This window comes from Sminthopsis crassicaudata, chromosome 3, assembly GCF_048593235.1.
Source record: "Sminthopsis crassicaudata isolate SCR6 chromosome 3, ASM4859323v1, whole genome shotgun sequence".
NCBI lineage: Eukaryota > Metazoa > Chordata > Mammalia > Dasyuromorphia > Dasyuridae > Sminthopsis > Sminthopsis crassicaudata.
In genome coordinates this window covers 208,328,384-208,343,648 of record NC_133619.1, presented here as the reverse complement: position 1 = coordinate 208,343,648, position 15,265 = coordinate 208,328,384, and positions in this window count along the sequence as shown.

The window sequence follows — 15,265 nt, the reverse complement described above, 5'->3', positions numbered from 1 at the left end:
CTATTTCTTCTTGCAACTCTCTTAACTTTTCCTTTAGAAAGTTAGATGCTATACCACTTGGTGCATATATGTTTAATATTGATATGGCTTCATTATTTATGCTACCTTTCAGCAGGATACAGTTTCCTTCCTTATCTTTTTTAACGAGATCTACTTCTGCTTTTGCTTGATCTGAGATAAGGATAGCTACCCCATTTTTTTTTGGCTTTACCTGAAGCATAATAGGCTCTGTTCCAACCTTTTACCTTTACTCTGTAGGTATCTCCCTGCTTTAAGTGTGTTTCCTGTAGACAACATATTGTAGGGTTCTGCTTTTTGATCCAGTCTGCTATCCGTCTCCATTTGATGGGATCGTTCATCCCATTTACATTTACAGTTAAAATTACTAATTCTGTATTTCCTGCCATCGTATTATCCCCAGATTATGCTTTTTTCCCTTGACCCCCCTCATCCCCCTCCCCGATATTTAATTTACAGACCCCCCTTGTGACGCGCAACCCTCCCTCTTTTTTTTTTTTTTTTTTTTTTTAGGATCCCTCCCCCCTCCCTCCAAGTCCCTTCACTTATTCTCCTTTTCCTTTTCCCTTTTCCTCTCCCACCTTTTAATGAGGTGAGAGAAAATTCTCTGAAAAACAAATATGTTAATTATTTACTCTTTGAGCCTCTCCTGATGAGAGTAAGATTCACGCAATGATTCTCCCCCTCACTAAGTTCCCTCAGATATGGTGTATTTTCTATGCCTCTTCCTGGGATGTAGTTTCCCTCTTTTTATCATTCCTTACCCTTTTTCTGAAACGACCTCCTTCCCTTTACTACACCCCCCTTTTTTCTTTTATATCAGTAAAATCAAATTATCCTTGAGTACTTTTTATATACCCACAACAGAGTTACAGTTCTCAATGGTTCTGTGTACCTTTTTCTGTTTCTCTTCAGTCTTGTGGATGTAGATCAAATTTTTTGTTTAAGTCTGGTTTTTTTCTTAGAAACATATAGAATTCCTCTGTTTCATTGAATGACCATCTTCTTCCATGGAAAAAGATGCTAAACTTAGCTGGGTAGTTCATTCTTGGTTGCAGTCCTTGATCTTTTGCCTTATGGAATATCAGGTTCCAGGCCCTTCTATCTTTTAATGTGGAGGCAGCCAGATCTTGGGTGACCCTTATTGTGGCACCTTGGTATTTAAATTGTTTTTTTCTAGCTGCTTGCAGGATTTTCTCCTTTGTGTGGTAATTCTGCAGCTTAGCCACAATATTCCGTGGTGTTCTTTTTTTAGGGTCTATTTCAGAAGGAGTTCGATGAATTCTTTCCACATTTACTTTCCCCTCTGTTTCTATTATCTCTGGACAGTTCTCTTTGATAATTTCCTGTAAAATAGAATCTAGGCTCTTTTTTTGGTCATAGTTTTCTGGAAGTCCAATGATCCGCAGATTATCTCTCCTAGATCTATTTTCCAGGTCTATAGATTTTCCCAGTAAGTATTTGACGTTGTTCTCCAGCTTCTCATTTTTTTTTTTGTTTGTTTTGTTTGACTGATTCTTGGGTTCTCTGTGAATCATTCATTTCTATTTGTTCCATCCTGACTTTTAAGGAGTTATTTTCTTCTTTCACAGTTTTTAGTTCTTTTTGTAAATGCCCAATTTCGTTTTTAAATGAATTATTTTGCTCTATTGAATTTTTTTCCATTTCCCTAATTTTTTTTGAGAATTATTTTCTTTTTCCAATTCAGAAATTCTATTTTCTTGAGACTTTTTTATCTTTTCCAATTCAGAAATCCTACTTTCCTGTTTTTTTTTAACCTTTTCTAATTCATAAATTTTGTTTCCCTGCATGTCCTGTGAATTCTTTATTTTTTTCCAACTCCAATTTCAGGACGTTGTTATTCTCTATCATAGCTTCCCTTTCCTTTCCCCATTTTTCTTCAATCTCCCTTAATTTTTTAAGAATTTCTTCTAGGAGAGAGTTATGTGATGGGGGGCAGGAATCGTTCCCCTTTAGGTTGTTATCTGCTGTCTCTCTGCTGTTAACTTCCTTGGGGTTGGATACCCGCTCTTTCTGTGTATAGAAGGAATCTATAGTTTTTCTGGCTTTTTTGCTCATACTTAAAAAATCTTTTGGGGTCTGTCCCTTGGGTAGGAAATTATTTATTTACTTCTTTACCAGCTTCCTCCCAGACCGGATGGATGCAGCGGCTCCTGTGCCTGAGCTAAGAGAGAGCTCTGGGAGAGAGTTCCCCACCCCCTCCCTGGAAGTGCCTCAGAGGTGATTAGCACTACTGTGCCTGAGGGCGTAGAATAGTAAAGACAGCACAAAGCCCAGCCTATGTGTCCTGGTGGGGCGTGAATGTCTGCAGCAGGTGACGTGAAAAGCCCCTGTGCTCAAACTGGAAGTGTCTGCCAGAAATCACGGTCCCTAGTTCAAAGGTTCCGCTTCTCTGGGACTTCCTGGAGCTGAGTTCCACTCCCTCCAGCTAAACTAGGCAGTGTGTGTTGCCTTGGGCCGTATCCACCCACTTGTCAATCTCTTAACTATTCTCAGGTGGTAGCTGAGGCCACACCCCCTGGTGCCGAGATCTGCTGAGTCACCTCCAGGGTCTGGGAAAAATCTAATCTGAGTTTTAAAATATTTTGGCTTTCTCTTCTGAACTGCTAAATAATTAGCAGAGAAGAGCTAACAGCCTGTGCCAGATTCCTTTACCTCAGTGGCTTCTCTGATCCCAGAGCCCTCCCCAGCGCAACCAGCGCAGTGTGCCACTACCCCACCGTCTGTGCTGGCCTCTCTTCTTCCTCCCCTGGGGACTGACCTTGTCTGTTGAAACTCCAGATTCTCTTCAGCTGGTAAGTCGTGCTTCCAGTCCTTGTGGTATCTATCAGTCCTGGGCTTATTTTGAAACTTAATTCATCTAATTGGTTGTGAGGGAGTGAGGACATTCACAGAGTCGTGTGTTTATTCTCCGCCATCTTGGCTCCTACTCATTTTTTTTAAAAGCTTTTAGGGTCTGCCTTCAGGTCAAGGAGGTTACCAACTTCCTCTGCAGAGCAGGGATAGATATATGAATAGTAACTGTCCTGCAAATGGGCTGCAAAGGGTGCCTGAGCTGCAGCAGTGCTCTGAGAAAAGCTCCACACCAGAAATGATTCTGTTCATCCAGGCCTGGGTTGCACAGGCCGAGCTGGGTAAGTGGCCTGGGAAGAGCTCTGCTGTGAGGGTTAGCGATTGCCTTGGGTCTAGAAGCTGAGCAGGAAAGTATCAGTACCACTGGCAAAATCCTGCTTTGGGCATTAGCAGTTGCCCTGGCCACAGGGCCCGAAGTTTCTTTGTTCTGATGAGCACAGTCAAGCTGTGGAAGTTCTATTGCTCCAGGCCGAGCTCAGCACTGTGCAGATTAGAGGCTACCCCAGGCTGTGCCCCTCTGTCATTCAGATTTGTGACTGCCTACACAAAAGCCCCATGCTGTAGAATGCTGCTGCACAGCTGTGTTGTGGTCTGTTCTAAGTCACTCACTTCTGGTTTTAAGTGGGTATAGCCAGATCCTGTTAGGTTCTGACATTTTTTAGAGTACCCTCTACCTTTGGATTTTCAGTAGGTTATCTAATATTTCTTTTTGTCCTCTTTCTCTTCCTCCCTCCCTTTTTCCTTCCTTCATTCATTAAGTCAGTAATTCCTACAATAATGGTTGGGATTATATATAATATTAAACAGAGGTTTCATATTAAAGAGGGGACCCTGAAACTCTAAAAATTCTTAAAGGAGAAAATCTCCTTCAACTCTGCCTCAGTGAGGGACCCTGCCCTGAGGGAGAAAAGTTTCATCCTTGTTATCCAGGTGGGGTCAGCTCAATCTTGGAACTCATTGAATTCAATTTAAATTCCAGCTCAACCTGAAAGCTAGTGATGAGCCATCTTGGGACTCCACCCACGAGTTCCCTTCAGCTAAAGCTCCCATTATAAAAAAGCCAACTAAAACCCTCTTTTTGCAGAGGTTCCAAACCTGCCAGCTATGCTATGCCATGCTATGCAAGAAGCCTCTGCCCACTGAAATATTCTTTCCAGTACCCTCTCTTTATCGTCACCTATTTCCTAACTAGACTTTATGCCTCTCTATCAGGATTTCTAACTTTACTTCTAATCCCCATAATAAACTTCTTTTTTAATTCTAATTTTAATTTCGAGTCTGTAGATTCTTTTACAGAAAACCTCTATGCCGCTAGAAGGGAGTCCCCAAAATTCCCTATCCTTGTGCCAAATCCCAAGGGGTTACAGGGGAACCAAACCTCTCCATTTGGTTCCCTGAACTTCAAACCTGCCATAGATCTTATCATTTAACTTCCTGACCACCAGAAACCCTAATCTCATTTCAGTTCCCTAAATCTAAACCTTATCAATATTGTATTCTATAACCAAGAGAGAGCAATGGGACTGCTTCTTGTTGAGTAAAGGAATGTTGAAGTCAGATTTATGCTATACAAAGATCACTTTGGCAACAATGTGGGGGTAGAATTTCAGTAGGGGAAAGTGTAGAACAGGGAATTCAATAACACTAATATAAATAGTCTAATAAAGAAATGGTGAGGATCTAAATAGGGATTTTGTCTCTTTAAGTTGGGAGAATCTAGAGAATGGAAGAATGAAAATTCTGACATGGAATTTTGAGATATTAATAATAAATGTATAAAGTAGACTTGTCAATAATAAAGTGATGGTGAATGGTTTCTCTCAGTAACCAAAGATCTCAAGAAAGACTCTTAAACACCTTGAATATCTGAAAAGGAACTCCTCTCACAAGTGAAAATCAATGCTATTTGGTGAAATGGGGAGTGAAAATCAATGCTATTTGGTGAAATGGGGAGGGAATGATCAGACTGGATTCTGTTTAGATAAAAAATTATATTTCCCAGTTGGGTGGGGTTTTTCCCTCCCTAATTAATGTCTATGTGTCTTAGAGGCATAATACTTAATCGTGTCCTTCAGAAATTGACCTTTTGAGGAATGGGGTCTTAAAAAATTGGAAAAGGATAGATCACACATTAATAATTAGTTATTAGCATAATAGTATGATATTAATTTCAGTTGTGATATGAGAGGTACTTGAATAATAGACAATAACAAGATCAGAATTTTCATTACACCTGAGACTTACATCTCTAGGTAAATACATACTTGTCCTTTATGAGGCATATTTGTTAAATGAGCCAAGCTCCCTTTCTAGAATAAACTATTTCTAACTAATACCAAAATCATATTTTCTCTTTTCTCTTGTTAGATTCCAGATTCAAAAGTACATCTTGCCACTAACATCACCAGTACTCCCAGATTTTATTAAAGAAAATGAATATATTCATATATATATATATATATATATATATATATATATATATATATATATATATATATATATGTATTTCTGTAAGTCTGTAGGTCTGTATACAGATTGATGATAGATAGATAGATAGATAGATAGATAGACAGACAGAAGTTAGGTGATATAATGGATAAAGTGCTGGTCTTATAGCACAGACACACATACATTTTATACACACACACACACATATACATACATACATACATATATATATATATATATATATATATATATATAGAGAGAGAGAGAGAGAGAGAGAGAGAGAGAGAGAGAGAGAGAGAGAGAGAGAGAGAGAGAGAGAGAGAGAGAGAGAGAGAGGGAGAGGGAGAGCAAGAGAAGGAGGGAGAGAGAGAGAAAAGTAAGCAATTGAAAAAATTTAAGAACCTTAGAAGATATATAGATACATATCTGGAATTTATATGTGTATGTATATACATACACATATATACACATTTTATGCATATGTTGGTAGATATGTTTATGTGCCTATACAGTAGGCATATATGTAATGCTGGAGAAACTGAGGCAAGATAGACTTTAGAGTGTTTTTAGTATTTTATTTGAAAGGGAGAGATTGTGCTGGGGGCATGTTGCCCTCAGGGCTAATGTCCAAAGCATCCAGCAACCAATGTGAGTTCTCAATGACATATATACACACATGGCTCAGCTATAGGGGTAGATCGAAGCAGGGGAGGAGTCAGTGCACTGAGAAGAGGAATGGACTATCAATCCAGTTTTGACAGGGTGAGGGGAGGCACTGGACATTCTAATAAGTAGGGAAGGGCTCGGGTCATGATATCTAAAACAGAAGGTCTTTTTCCTTATCTGGATCATGATTATTAGGAGGGAGGGATGGTGTTGCAGGATTGATCAGAACAATAAGGAACTGAGGAGGAACAATTCAGGGAAATTGAGGCAGCACAATTTAGGGAAACTGAGTCAGGGCAATTAGGGACTCTGAGTCAAGACAATAAAAGGGAACTGTGTCACAACATTCTCTTTTCTGAATATTCAAATCATTGAATCACCTTCCTCTTGATTCCTGGAAGCTGTAGCACTATAATTTTGACTAACCCTATGTGAAACAAATAAACCAAAATAAAACTAGAAAAATGCAAGGACTTAGGCAAGGACAAGCCTCTCCCCTGATAACTCCAGAGATAATCAGCATACAAAAGCTCCCTGTTGCAAGCATGTCAAGTTCTCTGCTATTCCAGAGCATCTCAGCCATAGAATCCAGTTTGAGATGGACAGTTCACTGTGAGTTAGGTGGTCTGAAGTCATTTGTGCATTTAACTCAGCCCCTGCTTGTAGAGCAGCAGGGCTTAAGGGCTCAAGGCCTATTCAGAGGGGCAACCCTTTCCAGGGGAGAAAGGTGAGGTTTGGAGTAGCTCCACCTGTCCCCTCCCAGAGGAATAGACAGGGGTGCTATTAGGATACAGAAAGAATACAGATTTCTGAGCAGAGTGTCAAGAGTATGCACAGTTACACCAAGGCAGGCAAACCCTGAACTTTTAGATACAAGAAGGGAAAGGAATCTGTATATGCCAAAATGTTTGTGGCAGCCCTTTTTGTAGTGGCTAGAAACTGGATAATGAATGGATGCCCATCAATTGGAGAATGGTTGGGTAAATTATGGTATATGAATATTATGGAATATTATTGCTCTGTAAGAAATGGCCAGGGAGGGGCGGAGCCAAGATGGCGGAGAAGATACACGCAACTGTGTAAGCTCCTTTCTTCCCTCACAACCAACTACATTTAATCAGCCTCAGAAATAGCGTTGGACTGATAGAATGCACAAGGACTGGAAGCACGACTTACCAGCTGAAGAGAATCTAGAGTTTCAGCAGGAAAGGTCAGCTCACAGGGGAGGAAGAAGAGAGGCCAGCTCAGATGGTGGGGTAGTAGCACACTGCCCTGGTCGCGCTGGGGAGGGCTCTGGGATCAGAGAATCCACTGAGATAAAAGAATCTGGCACAGGCTGTTAGCTCTTCTCTGCTTATAAAACAGCAGTTCAGAAGAGAAATATAAGCCACTTTAAAACTTAAAATTAGATTGGATTTCCCTGGATGCCAGGGGTGACTCAGCAGATCTCGGCACTGGGGGTGGCCGACATAGGCAATCCAGGCTTTCACCTCAGGGTAGTTAAGAGATTGAAGAGTGGGCAGGGCGATAACTCATAGTGCCTGGCTCAGCTGGCTGGAGGCAGTGGAACAGAAGTCCCAGAGAAGCAGAACCTTTGAACTAGGGACTGTGGTTTCTGACAGACACTTCCAGTTTGAGCGCAGGGGCTTTTCACGTCACCTGCTGCAGACTTCCACGTCCCACTGGGATGCATAGGCTAGACTTTGAGTCGCCTTTACTCTTCAGTCTCAAACCTCAGGGAAGCCGCTAAAACACAGCGCCCTCAGGGCACAGCAGTGCTAGTCACTTCTGAGGCACTTCCAGGGAGGGGGTGGGGAACTCTCTCCCAGAGCTCTCTCTTAGCTCAGGTGCAGGGGCCGCTGCATCCATCCAGTTTGGGAGGAAGCTGGTAAAGAAATAAATAAATAATTTCCTACCCCAGGGACAGACCCCAAAATAATTTTTTAAGTATGAGCAAGAAGCCCAAAAAAACCATAGATTCCTTCTACACAGAGAAAGAGCAGTTATCCAACCCTGAGGAAGTTAACAGCAGAGAGTCAGCAAATAACAACTTAAAGGAGAACGATTCCTGCCCCCCATCACATAACTCTCTCCATGAAGAGACAATTAAAAAGTTAAGAGAGTTTGAAGAAAAATGGGGAAAGGAAAGAGAAGCTATGAAATTGGAGTTGGAAAAAATAAAGAATTCACAGGAGATGCAGGGAAACAAAATTAGTGAATTAGAAAAGGTAAAAAAATCACAGGAAAGTAGGATTTCTGAATTGGAGAAGATAAAAAAGTCTCAAGAAAATAGGATTTCTGAATTGGAGAAGATAAAAAAGTCCCAAGAAAATAGGATTTCTGAATTGGAAAAAGAAAATAATTCTCAAAAAAAAATTAGGGAAATGTAAAAAAAATTCAATAGAGCAAAGTAACTCATTTAAAAATGAAATTGGGCATTTACAAAAAGAACTAAAAACTGTGAATGAAGAAAATAACTCCTTAAAAGTCAGGATGGAACAAATAGAAATGAATGATTCATTGAGAACCCAAGAATCAGTCAAACAAAAGAAAAAAAAATGAGAAGCTGGAGAACAACGTCAAATACTTACTGGGAAAATCTATAGACCTGGAAAATAGATCTAGGAGAGATAATCTGCGGATCATTGGACTTCCCGAAAACTATGACCAAAAAAAGAGCCTAGATTCTATTTTACAGGAAATTATCAAAGAGAACTGTCCAGAGATAATAGAAACAGAGGGGAAAGTAGATGTTCAAAGAATTCATCGAACTCCTTCTGAAATAGACCCTAAAAAAGAACACCACGGAATATTGTGGCTAAGCTGCAGAATTACCACACAAAGGAGAAAAAAAAATACTGATATAACATAAAAAGGAGAAGTAGAAATGGAAAGGGGATAGTATCAGAAAAAGGGAAAAGGGGAGATAAAATAGGGAAACTCCATCACACAAAGAGGCAAAGAAAACCTATCATATCTGAGTAAATTTAGAGAGGGGGGGGAACATTGTGTGAATCTTATTCTCATCAGATTTGGCTCAAAGAGAAAATAACTGATACATTTGGTTTACAAAGAAACATCTCACCTAGAGAAAAAGTGGGAGAGTAAAAGGGAAAAGGAAAATCTGGAGTTTCAACAGGAAAGATCAGCTCCCAGGGGACGAAGAAGAGAGGCCAGCGCAGACGGTGGGGTAGTGGCACACTGCGCCTGTCCCACTGGGGAGGGCTCTGGGATCAGAGAAGCCACTGAGGTAAAAGAATCTGGCACAGGCTGTTAGCTCTTCTCTACTTATAATACAGCAGTTCAGAAGAGAAATCTAAGCAACTTTAAAATTTAAAACTAGATTGGATCTTCTCAAATCCCGGGGGTGACTCAGAAGATCTCGGCACTGGGGGTGTGGCTGATAGAGGCAATCCAGGCTTTCACCTGTGGGTAGTTAAGAGATTGAAAATTGGGCAGGGTGGTAACTCCTTCTGAAATAGACCCTAAAAAAAGAACACCACGTAATATTGTGGCTAAGCTGCAGAATTACCACACAAAGGAGAAAATCCTGCAAGCAGCTAGAAAAAAAACAATTTAAATACCAAGGTGCAATAATAAAGGTCACACAAGATCTGGCTGCCTCCACATTAAAAGATAGAAGGGCCTGGAACCTGATATTCCGAGAGGCAAAAGATCAAGGATTGCCACCAAGAATAAACTACCCAACTAAGTTTAGCATCTTTTTCCATGGAAGAAGATGGTCATTCAGTGAAATAGAGGAATTCCATATGTTTCTAAGAAAAAACCAGACTTAAACAAAAAATTTGATCTACATCCACAAGACTGAAGAGAAACAGAAAAAGGTAAACAGAACCCTTGAGAACTATATCTCTGTTGTGGGTATATAGAAAGTACGCATGGATAATTTGATTTTACTGATATAAAAGAAAAAAAAAAAGGAGGGGGTATAGTAAAGGGAAGGGGGTAGTATCAGAAAAAGGGGAGGGTGTGATAAAAAGAGGGAAACTACATCCCATGTAGTTTCCCAGGAAGAGGCATAGAAAATACACCATATCTGAGGGAACTTAGAGAGGGGGGGAATCATTGTGTAAATCTTACTCTCATCAGAAGAGGCTCAAAGAGTAAATAATTGTCATATTTGTTTTTCAGAGAATTCTCTCTCACCTCATTAAAAGGGGGGAGAGGAAAAGGGAAAAGGAAAAGGAGAATAAGGGAAGGGACGTGGAGGGAGGGGGGAGGGATACTAAAAAAAAAAGGGAGGACTGCGCGTCACAAGGGGGGTCTATAAATTAAATATTGGGGAAGGGGTTCAGGGGGTTCAAGGGAAAAAGCATAATCTGTGGATAATATGATGGCAGGAAATACAGAATTAGTAATTTTAACTGTAAATGTGAATGGGATGAACACTCCCATCAAACAGAGACAGATAGCAGACTGGATCAAAAATCAGAACCCTACAATATGTTGTTTATAGGAAACACACTTAAAGCAGGGAGATACCTACAGAGTAAAGGTAAAAGGTTGGAGCAGAATCTATTGTACTTCAGGTAAAACCAAAAAAGCCGGGGTAGCTATCCTTATCTCAGATCAAGCAAAAGCAAAAGTTGATCTAATTAAAAGAGATAAGGAAGGAAACTATATCCTGCTGAAAGGTAGGATAAATAATGAAGCCATATCGATACTAAACATATATGCACCAAGTGGTATAGCATCTAACTTTCTAAAGGAAAAGTTAAGAGAGTTGCAAGAAGAAATAGACAGTAAAACTATAATAGTGGGAGATCTCAACCTTGCACTCTCAGATTTAGACAAATCAAACCACAAAACAAACAAGAAAGAAATTTAAAAAAGTAAATAGAACATTAGAAAAACTAGGTATGATAGACCTTTGGAGAAAACTGAATGGCAATAGAAAGGAATATACTTTCTTCTCAGCAGTTCATGGATCCTACATAAAAATAGACCATATATTAGGACATAAAGATCTCAAAATTAAATGTAGGAAGGCAGAAATAATAAATGCCTTCTTCTCAGACCACAATGCAATAAAAAGCTACATTCAGTAAAAAGTTAGTTATAAATAGACCAAAAAGTAATTGGAAACTGAATAATCTCATCTTAAAGAATGACTGGGTGAAAGAGCAAATTATAGAAACAATTAATAATTTCACCCAAGATAATGACAACGATGAGACATCATACCAAAATCTGTGGGATGCAGCTAAAGCAGTAATAAGGGGAAATTTTATATCTTTAGAGGCTTATTTGAAGAAAATAGAGAAAGAGAAGATTAACGAATTGGGCTTGCTTCTTAAAAGGCTAGAAAAAGACCAAATTAAAAACCCCCAACCAAAAATTAAACTTGAAATACAAAAATTAAAAGGAGAAATCAATAATATTGAAAGTAAAAAAACTATTGAATTAATAAATAAAACCAAAAGTTGGTTTAATGAAAAAGCCAATAAAATAGATAAACCTTTGGTAAATCTGATCAGAAAAAAGAAAGAGGAAAATCAAATTGTTAGTCTTACAAATGAAAAGGGGGATCTTTCCACCAATTAAGAGGAAATTATTGAAATAATAAGGAGTTACTTTGCCCAACTTTATGCCAATAAATTTGATAACTTAAGTGAAATGGATGACTTCCTCCAAAAATATAGGCTTCCTAGATTAACAGAGGAGGAAATAAATTGCTTAAATAGTCCCATTTCAGAAAAAAGAAATAGAACAAGCTATTAATCAACTCCCCAGGAAATAATCCCCAGGATCAGGTGGTTTTAAATGTGAATTCTACCAAACATTTAAAGAACAGTTAATCCAATGTTATATAAACTATTTGAAAAAAATAGGGAGTGAAGGAGTCCTACCAAATCCTTTTTATGTCACAGACATGGTACTAATACCTAAATCAAGTAGTTTGAAAACAGAGAAAGAAATTTACAGACCAATCTCCCTAATGAATATTGATGCAATAATCTTAAATAAAATATTCACAAAAATAGATTACCGAAAAGTATCCCCAGGATAATACACCACAACCAAGTAGGATTTATACCAGGAATGCAGAGCTGGTTCAATATTAGAAAAACTATTGGCATAATTGACCATATCTGTAACGAAATTAACAAGAACCATATGATTATCTCAATAGATGCAGAAAAAAGCATTTGATAAAATTCCAACATCCATTCCTATTAAAAAAAAAACACTACAGAGTATAAGAATAAATGGACTGTTCCTTAAAATAATCAGTAACATCTTTTAAAAAGCATCAGTAATGGAAGTGGATTTCTTCAACATAGAGAAGAGCTAATCCAATTCCAATTGATTAATGATGGACAGAACCAGCTACTTCCAGAAAAGGAACACTGGGAAATGAATGTAAACTGTTATTTTTACCTTCTGAATCCAATTCTTCCTGTGCAACAAAAAATTCGGTTCTATACACATATATTGTATCTAGAATATACTGTAATATATTTGACAGAAAAAAATAAAAAAAAACAAAAAAAAATAAAAAGCATCAGTAAGTATCATATATAATGGGAATAAACTGGAAGCATTCCCAATAAGATCAGGAGTAAAACAAAGTTGCCCACTATCACCATTACTATTCAATATTTATTAGAAATGCTAGATTCAGCTATAAGAGTTGACAAAGGGAATAAAGGAATTAGAGTAGGTAATGAGGAAACTAACTTATCACTCTTTGCAGATAATATGATGTTATACTTAGAGAACCCCAGAGATTCTACTAAAAAACTATTAGAAATAATCCAAACCTTTAGCAAAGTTGCAGGATACAAAATAAACCCATATAAGGCATCAGCATTCTTATATATCACTAATAATATCCAACAGTTAGAGATACAAAGAGAAATTCCATTTAAAGCATCTGCCAATATTATAAAATATTTGGGAATCTATCTGCCAAGGGAAAGTCAGGAAGTATATGAGTAAAACTACAAAACACTTTCCACACAAATTAAGCCAGATCTAACCCATTGGAAAAATATTAAGTGATCTTGGATAGTTCGAGAAAATATAATAAAAATGACAATACTACCTAAATTGATCTATTTATTTAGTGGTATATAAATCAGACTCCCCAAAAAAACTATTTTAATGGCCTAGAAAAAGTAACATCAAAATATATCTGGAAGAACAAAAGGTCAAGACTTTCAAGTGAACTAATGAAAAAAAATCAAATGAAGGTGGCCTAGCTGTATCAGATCTAAAATTATATTATAAAACAGTGGTCACCAAAAACATTTGGTATTGGCTAAGAAATAGACTAGTTGATCAGTGGAGTAGTTTAGTTTCAAAGAACAAAATAGTCAATAATCTTAATAATCTAGTGTTTGACAAACCCAAAGACCCCAGCTTTTGGGATAAGAATTTACTGTCTGACCAAAAGTCCTGGGAAAATTGGAAATCATTATGGCAGAAACTAGGCACTGACCTACACTTAACAGCATACATCAAGATAAGATCAAAACTATTTCATAATCTAGACATATGAGTGAAATGAGCAGGACCAGAAGATCATTATATACTTCAACAATAATACTATATGATTATCAATTCTGATGGACGTGGCTGCATAAGATGAACCAAATCACTTCCATTTGTTCAATAATGAATAAAACCAGCTATACACCATGGAAAAACTCTGTGAAATGAGTGTGAACCAATCCCTCTGTTTTCATCTGCTTGCAATTCTGATTTCCTTCACATGTTAATTGTACATTATTTTAAAGTCTGATTCTTCTTGTGTAGCAAAATAACTGTATGGATATGTATACATATATTGTATTTAACATATATATTAACATATTTAACATATATTGATCTACCTGCCATTTGAGGGAGGGATGGGGGGGGAAGAAGGGTAAGAATGAGGACAAAAGTTTTGGTGATTCTCAATGTTGAAAAATTTTTCTATGTATATATCTTGTAAATAAAAAGCTATACTAAAAATAATTTAAAAAAAGAATACAGAAGGTATTTTTAAGGACAGAGAAAAACAGTTGATAGAAAACTGTATAATCTTCAAAATAAAAATTAGCTTCTTCTACACTTCAAAAAATAAAATATAAAAAAGTTCTTGAACAATAAGAAATCATTAAGGAAAACTACCTTGATATCTTAGAACCAGAGGATATGTTAATCTTTGAAAGACTCCATTAATCACCTCCTAAAAGAGATCCCCAAGTAAAAACTTCAAGACATAATGTAGTTAAAGCCTGTTAGTATCAGGTGAAAGAAAAAGTATTGCAATCAATAAGAAATAATTCAAATATCAAGGAATCTTAGTCTTAATTATTCAGGATTTAGCAACTTCTGCATTAAAAGATAAAAGGGTCTGAAATAGAAGATTCCAATGGCAGAAACTAGGTATGGACCCACATTTAACACTACATACTAAGATAAGATCAAAATGGGTCCAAGATTTAGGCATAAAGAACGAAATCATAAATAAATTAGAGGAACATAAGATAGTTTACCCATCAGACTTGTGGAGGAGGAAGGAATTTGTGTCCAAAGGAGAACTAGAGACCATTATTGATCACAAAATAGAAAATTTTGATTACACCAAATTAAAAAGTTTCTGCACAAACAAAACTAATGCAAACAAGATTAGAAGGGAAGTAACAAATTGGGAAAACAATTTTATAGTTAAATGTTCTGATAAAAGCCTCATCTCCAAAATATACTTTAATTTATAAGAAATCAAGCTATTCTCCAATTGATAAATGGTCAAAGGATATGAACAGACAATTTTCAGATAATGAAATTGAAACTATTTCCACTCATATGAAAGAGTGTTCCAAATCACTATTGATCAAAGAAATGCAAATTAAGACAACTCTGAGATACCACTACACACCTGTCAGATTGGCTAAGATTACAGGAACAAATAAGGATGAATGTTGGATGGGGATGTGGAAAAACTGGGATACTGATGCATTCTTGGTGGAGTTGTGAAAGTATCCAACCATTCTGGAGAGCAATCTGGAATTGTGCCCAAAAAGTTATCCAAATGTGCATACCCTTTGATCCAGCAGTGCCACTACAGGGCTTATATCCCAAGGAAATACTAAAGAAGGGAAAGGGACCTGTATGTGCCAAAATGTTTGTGGGCAGCCCTTTTTGTAGTGGCTAAAAACTGGAAAATGAATGGATGTCCATCAATTGGAGAATTTATGGTTGGGTAAATTATGATATATGAATGTTATGGAATATTATTGCTCGG